Genomic DNA, 7500 nt, shown 5'->3' with positions numbered 1-7500 from the left:
AAGGTTTCTGCTCAGTTGGGGGGGCTTCCTCCACTTTTTGCTTTTACGAACACGTCCAAGATTTTGCTCAGAGTTTCGTTTATAGCAGGCCGTTAGAGGAGATACCCTTTAGGAATGCACACTGATGGTGTAACAGAAGGGTTTTTTTTTTTTTTAAAGAATATACACTGATGGACAAGTTATCTAACTTGAAATGCAGCTCAGTGGGAAATGGAAGAAACCAGAATCTACTATACTATCAAAGGGAAAAAGGGTGACGGGAGTGTGTGTGTGTGTGTGTGGGGGGGGGGATGGGGGGTGGGGTGTTATATATATATATATATATATATATATATATATATATATATATATATATATATATATGTATATAGGGGTTGGGACGGTGGGGGGTTGGGGAGATATTGCCGAAACTTTGTTTGCCACCACGCTGTTCGTCTGAGCGGAACTTGAGCAAATGTAATGGACGATCTCTATTTCCATTGCTTTTCTCTGTGATCATTTCTGTCAAGAGAGAGAGAGAGAGAGAGAGAGAGAGAGAGAGAGAGAGGGAGAGAGAGAGAGAGAGGCTCCCACGAATGTTGGCAAGGTCACACACACACACACACACACACACACACACACACACACACACACACACACACACACACAGAGAGAGCTTTCTCTAAACCCTTTCTTTCACTGTCTTTCTTTTCGAATGGAAAAAGCAGATAACTGCACACAACATCTTTAAAGAAACTACACCAAAGCGATCAGCTTGACGCTGCAGAATGGATTGGAGAGGGACTGGTGCAGTGATCAGCATGACGCTGCAGAATGGATTGGAGAGGGACTGGTGCAGTGATCAGCTTGACGCTGCAGAATGGACTGGAGAGGGACTGGTGCAGTGATCAGCATGACGCTGCAGAATGGATTGGAGAGGGACTGGTGCAGTGATCAGCATGACGCTGCAGAATGGATTGAAGAGGGACTGGTGCAGTGATCAGCATGACGCTGCAGAATGGATTGAAGAGGGACTGGTGCAGTGATCAGCATGACGCTGCAGAATGGATTGAGAGGGACTGGTGCAGTGATCAGCATGACGCTGCAGAATGGATTGGGGAGGGACTGGTGCAGTGATCAGCATGACGCTGCAGAATGGATTGAAGAGGGACTGGTGCAGTGATCAGCATGACGCTGCAGAATGGATTGGGGAGGGACTGGTGCAGTGATCAGCATGACGCTGCAGAATGGAGAGGGACTGGTGCAGTGATCAGCATGACGCTGCAGAATGGATTGGAGAGGGACTGGTGCAGTGATCAGCATGACGCTGCAGAATGGATTGGAGAGGGACTGGTGCAGTGATCAGCTTGACGCTGCAGAATGGATTGGAGAGGGACTGGTGCAGTGATCAGCTTGACGCTGCAGAATGGAGAGGGACTGATGCAGTGATCAGCATGACGCTGCAGAATGGATTGAAGAGGGACTGGTGCAGTGATCAGCATGACGCTGCAGAATGGATTGGAGAGGGACTGGTGCAGTGATCAGCATGACGCTGCAGAATGGATTGGAGAGGGACTGGTGCAGTGATCAGCATGACGCTGCAGAATGGATTGGAGAGGGACTGGTGCAGTGATCAGCATGACGCTGCAGAATGGATTGGAGAGGGACTGGTGCAGTGATCAGCATGACGCTGCAGATTGGAGAGGGACTGGTGCAGTGATCAGCTTGACGCTGCAGAATGGATTGGAGAGGGACTGGTGCAGTGATCAGCATGACGCTGCAGAATGGATTGGAGAGGGACTGGTGTAGTGATCAGCATGACGCTGCAGAATGGAGAGGGACTGGTGCAGTGATCAGCATGACGCTGCAGAATGGATTGGAGAGGGACTGGTGTAGTGATCAGCATGACGCTGCAGAATGGTGAGGGACTGGTGCAGTGATCAGCATGACGCTGCAGAATGGATTGGAGAGGGACTGGTGCAGTGATCAGCATGACGCTGCAGATTGGAGAGGGACTGGTGCAGTGATCAGCATGACGCTGCAGAATGAAGAGGGACTGATGCAGTGATCAGCATGACGCTGCAGAATGGATTGAAGAGGGACTGGTGCAGTGATCAGCATGACGCTGCAGAATAGAATGGAGAGGGACTGGTGCAGTGATCAGCATGACGCTGCAGAATGGATTGGAGAGGGACTGATGCAGTGATCAGCATGACGCTGCAGAATGGATTGGAGAGGGACTGGTGCAGCGATCAGCTTGACGCTGCAGAATGGAGAGGGACTGGTGCAGTGATCAGCATGACGCTGCAGAATGGATTGAAGAGGGACTGGTGCAGTGATCAGCATGACGCTGCAGAATGAAGAGGGACTGGTGCAGTGATCAGCTTGACGCTGCAGATTGGAGAGGGACTGGTGCAGTGATCAGCATGACGCTGCAGAATGGATTGGAGAGGGACGGCTGCAGTGGCCGAGGGGTTACAGCGTTGGATTATCGTTCAAGTTTCGAGTTCGACCCGCGATTTCGGCTCAAGTGCATCTGGTGATTTTGGATGAACATGTTTTTTTCCTCCGAGCTCCCAGGTCAATGTCTGTGCAGATCTGCTAGTGCCTGAACCCCCTTCGTGTGTGTGTGTGTGGTGTGTTGTGTGTGTGTGTGTGTGTGTGTGTGTGTGTGTGTGTGTGTGCGCGTGCGTGTGTGTGTGTGCGTGTAAAAGATCAAGTAAGCACGTTAAAGATCATTTGATCCATGTCAGGGTTCGCTGGGTTATGGAAACAAGAACATACCCACCATGTACACCCGCCCGAAAAAGGAGTATGGCTGCCTGCGTGGCGGGGTAAGAACGACCATACGCGCAAAAAAGCCCACTCGTGCATACAAGTGAATGTGGGAGTTGCCGCCCACGAACGAAGAAAGAGAAGAAGAAGGGGAATGCAGAGGAAACAGTGCACAAAACCCCAGAGCCGGTAATGCACTGCCTCTGCTTCCCAGCCAATCTCTGTCTTTCAGCTTTTTTCAGTTGTCAGTTTCTCATGGAGAGGTCACTGCGTTCGGGTAAATCCATATACGCAACACCACACATCGACTAGGCAGATGCCCTGACCAGCAGCATAACCCTGGCAACACGCTTAGTCAGGCCTTGAGTGCATATATATATATATATATATATATATATATATATATATATATATATATATATATATATATATTTGTGTACGTGTGTGGACGTCAGAGTGGGTTTCTTCTACAGAATTTTGCCAGAGGACAAGATTGTTGTTGCCAGGAGTTCTTTTTTTTTCAGTGAGCCAAGCGCGTGCTGCACAAGGAACTTCAGTTTATCGTCTCATCCGAATGACTCAGTTTGATTTTCCAGTCAAACTTGGGAGAGCAGCCCGAATTTCACACAGAGAAATTTGTGACAAAAAAGTAATTCAATACAACACTCGTACTGTATGAATCCACACCCTCACGGACTCTATATATTATTGGCAGCTGAGCGTCTTAACCATTCTGACACCTTCCTCGTGAAATGGCCATTAATCTTCCAAGTGAGCTACAAACCCTCATCGTCTTTTTTTCTCTCTTCAAAATGGAACGTGTGGGCATTGTCCCTGAACCTTGTTTATATTCAGAGTAAAAGGGTTTGAAATGTTTTACACGGTGACAGAATTCTAAACAGTTTTCCTCACAAAGTTTGTCTGCTGAGGGGAAAAAAAAATACAACGCCTGTTCAACTTTAATCCATTTAGGTTCCAGATTTATGTCTAAAGTGGACGACAGTACTACTCAGACCCCCCCAGAACAGTGTTTTATCTCTTCTCTTCAGGAGTCAGTTGCATTGCTCGGACGGAAGAGCCTAGTATGGTCGTAACCCCGCTACTAACTGTGTGTAGTATGGAACTGGCCAATGGCGTAGTTCGGTCAACGTAGGCATTTAGTCACGTGTAACTGTCAAAGAGTTAGAACCAAGCAATGCCACTGGCTCCAGGCGTTCTTGTTCCCAAGTAAAGGGCTGTTCATGTTCCAAGAGAGCTTTCAGCGATAACATCAACTTTCAAAAAAAAAAAAAAAAAAAAAAAAAAAAATTCCTCAAAGTTAGTTTTCCGGACTGTTTAATGTAAAAGTAAGTTGACGTGAAATACTGAACAAATAATATGTTGATTCTTTTCATTTTCAGGTAAAACAATATCTTCAACAACAATCCATTTACGTTCCACCCTCCAATGTCATAAGTGGATGCCATTTAGGATTTGGGTTTCATCGTGATCATCATAATCCTCCATTTGTTCCTTTTATGAAAAACTTCCGTGGTGATTTTTCGCGGGGTCGTTTGTACCAGGCAGCAGACATTTACAGAAGGATACCTTCAAAGAATACACACTGATGGTGTTACAGAACAATACCTTTTACGAATATACCCTGACGAAGTTACAGAATGATACCTGTTAAAAGTATACACCCATGGACGAAATATACAATATGAAAAAAAGAAAATGCAAATCAGTAAGAAATGGTAGGAAACAGACTGTACTTATCGAACAAAATGTTAAAAAGCGAGGCAGGGGGTGAAGGGGGATCGCATGGGTTGGGGGTGGGGATGGGGGGATGGGGGGGGGGGGGAGCGGGGGGGGGGAGGTGTTATTGGCGAAAAGTTGTTTGTCGCCAGTGTGCTCAACTGAGCGGATCGGAACTTGGGCAAGTGTGATGGCCCATCTCAATGTCCATTGCTTCTCTCTTTTCCCATTTCTGTTAATGGACAGAGACAAGGAGAGAGGGAGAGAGAGAGAGAGAGAGGAAGAAAGAGAGAACAGTGGAGAGAGAATACAGAGAAAACAGGGGAGAGAGAGAACATAGGGAGCAGAGAGAACAGGGGGAAGAGAGAACAGGGGAGAGATAGAACAGGAGAGAGAGAGAGAGAGAGAGAGAGAGAGAGAGAACAGAGATAACAGAGGAGAGAGAACAGGGGAGAACAGGGGAGAACAGGGGAGAGAGAGAACAGGGAGAGAACATAGAACAGGGGAGAGAGGGAGAGGGAGAGAGAGAGAACAGGGAGAGAGAGAACAGGGAGAGAGAGAGCAGGGAGAGAGAGAGAGAGAGAGAGAGAGAGAGAGAGAGAGAGAGAGAGAGCAGGGAGAGAACAGAGAACAGGGAGAGAGAGAGAGAGAGAACAGGGATAGAACAGAGAATAGGGGAGAGAGAGAGAGAGAACAGGGAGAGAGAGAGAGAGAGAGAACAGGGAGAGAGAGAGAGAGAGAGAACAGGGAGAGAGAGAGAACAGGGAGAGAGAGAGCAGGGAGAGAGAGAGAGAGAGAGAGAGAGAGAGAGCAGGGAGAGAACAGAGAACAGGGAGAGAGAGAGAGAGAACAGGGAGAGAACAGAGAAGAGGGGAGAGAGAGAGAGAGAACAGGGAGAGAGAGAGAGAGAGAGAACAGGGAGAGAGAGAGAGAACAGGGAGAGAGAGGGAGAACAGGGAGAGAACAGAGAACAGTGAGAGAACAGAGAACAGGGAGGGAGAGAGAGAACAGGGAGGGAGAGAGAGAGAGAACAGGGAGAGAGAGAGAGAACAGGGAGAGAATAGAGAACAGGAAGAGAGAGAGAACAGGGAGAGAATAGAGAACAGGAAGAGAGAGAGAACAGGAGAGAGAACAGGGGAGAGAGAGAGAGAGAGAGAGAGAGAGAGAGAACAGAGAGAGAGAACAGATAACAGAGGAGAGAGAACAGAGGGAACAGGGAGAGAGAACAGAGAGAGAGAGAACAGAGAGAACAGGGAGAGAGAACAGAGAACAGGGAGAGAGAGAACAGGGGAGAGAGAAAACGGGGAGAACAGGGGAGAGAGAGAACAGGGGAGAACAGGGGAGAGAGAGAGAGAGAACAGGGGAGAACAGGGGGAGAGAGAACAGGGGGAGAGAGAACAGGGGAGAGAGAGAACAGGGAGAGAACATAGAACAGGGGAGAGAGGGAGAGGGAGAGAGAGAGAACAGGGAGAGAGAACAGGGAGAGAGAGAGAGAGGGAGAGAACAGGGAGAGAGAGAGAACAGGGAGAGAGAGAGAGAGAGAACAGGGAGAGAGAGAGAGAGAACAGGGAGAGAGAGAACAGGGAGAGAGAGAGAGAGAACAGGGATAGAACAGAGAATAGGGGAGAGAGAGAGAACAGGGAGAGAGAGAGAGAACAGGGAGAGAGAGGGAGAACAGGGAGAGAACAGAGAACAGTGAGAGAACAGAGAACAGGGAGGGAGAGAGAGAACAGGGAGGGAGAGAGAGAACAGGGAGAGAACAGAACAGGGAGAGAGAGAGAGAGAACAGGGAGAGAGAGAGAGAACAGGGAGAGAGAGAGAGAACAGGGAGAGAATAGAGAACAGGAAGAGAGAGAGAACAGGAGAGAGAACAGGGGAGAGAGAGAGAGAGAACAGGGGAGATAGAGAACAGAGAGAACAGGGAGAGAGAACAGAGAAAACAGGGAGGGAGAACAGAGAACAGGGAGAGAGAGAACAGGGGAGAGAGAGAACGGGGAGAACAGGAGAGAGAGAGAGAACAGGGGAGAGAGAGAACAGATAGAACAGGGGGAGAGAGAAAGGGGGAGAGAGAACAGGGGGGAGAGAGCGAGAGAACGAACAGGGCAGAGAGAGAGAGAGAACAGGGGAGGGGGAGACTGAGAGAGGAAGAAAGAGGATCGTTGCAACTCTTAGAGACCTTCCTGGCGGTCACTTACTTACCCACAGATGGCAGACTGTTTGTACGGGACGTTTTCAAAGAACTCACCCTACATGGACACACAGAATCTCCCTGCACGGACAAGGCAGGCAGGCAGTGTAAAAAAAAAAAAAAAAAAAAAAAAAAAAAAAAAAAAAGCATCCAGTGATTCTGCTTTAATTGATAGAAGAAAAAAAAAAAGAAAGACCAAAAGAAACTAAAGCGCGAAATAAAGAGAGAGAGACATGGCCGTCCATTTCAGAAATCTTGCTTGCCATTCTTCTATTCAGTGGATTGGGACTTCGCAAAAGTAATGGCCCACCAATTTATCCGTTTCCTTTCATGGACAAACGAGCGAGCGAGCAGGCCAGAGAGAAAGAGGGAAAGAAGAAGAAGAAGAAGAAGAAGAAGAAGAAGAAGAAGAAGAAGAAGAAGAAGAAGAAGAAGAAGAAGAAGAAGGAGGAGGAGGAGAAGAAGAAGATAAATAAAGGGGAAGAAGAAGAGAAGAAGAAGAGAAAGAAAGAAGGAGAAGAAGAAGAAGAGAGAGAGGGGCAAAGAGAGAAGAAGAAGAAGAAATGAAAGAAAAAAGACGGAGATGAAGAGAAAGAAAAAAAGAGGAAGAAGAAGAAGAGAGAGAGAGCCACAGAGAGAGACACACACAGAGAGAGGGGGGGGATTGGGAAGGCGTGGGCACAGAGAGCGAGAGAAAGGCACACACACACAGAGAGGCACAGAGAGAGAGAGTGGGGAGAGGGGTGGGGTTGGGAAGGGGTGGGTTGAGAGAGAGAGAGAGAAAGGCACACAGAGAGAGGCACAGAGAGAGAGAGAAAAAA

The 7500-nt window shown here is 48.1% G+C and overlaps 1 protein-coding gene across 1 annotated transcript in view; it reads right to left on the bottom strand.

The window, feature by feature from the left end:
• LOC143281576 (uncharacterized) overlaps positions 1-7500 on the bottom strand; it is a 473846-nt gene that overhangs the window by 58227 nt on the left and 408119 nt on the right. The window lies entirely within an intron of this gene.

This window comes from Babylonia areolata, chromosome 4 (assembly GCF_041734735.1).
Source record: "Babylonia areolata isolate BAREFJ2019XMU chromosome 4, ASM4173473v1, whole genome shotgun sequence".
Taxonomy (NCBI): domain Eukaryota; kingdom Metazoa; phylum Mollusca; class Gastropoda; order Neogastropoda; family Buccinidae; genus Babylonia; species Babylonia areolata.
This window is presented reverse-complemented; position numbering and strand designations above follow the sequence as displayed.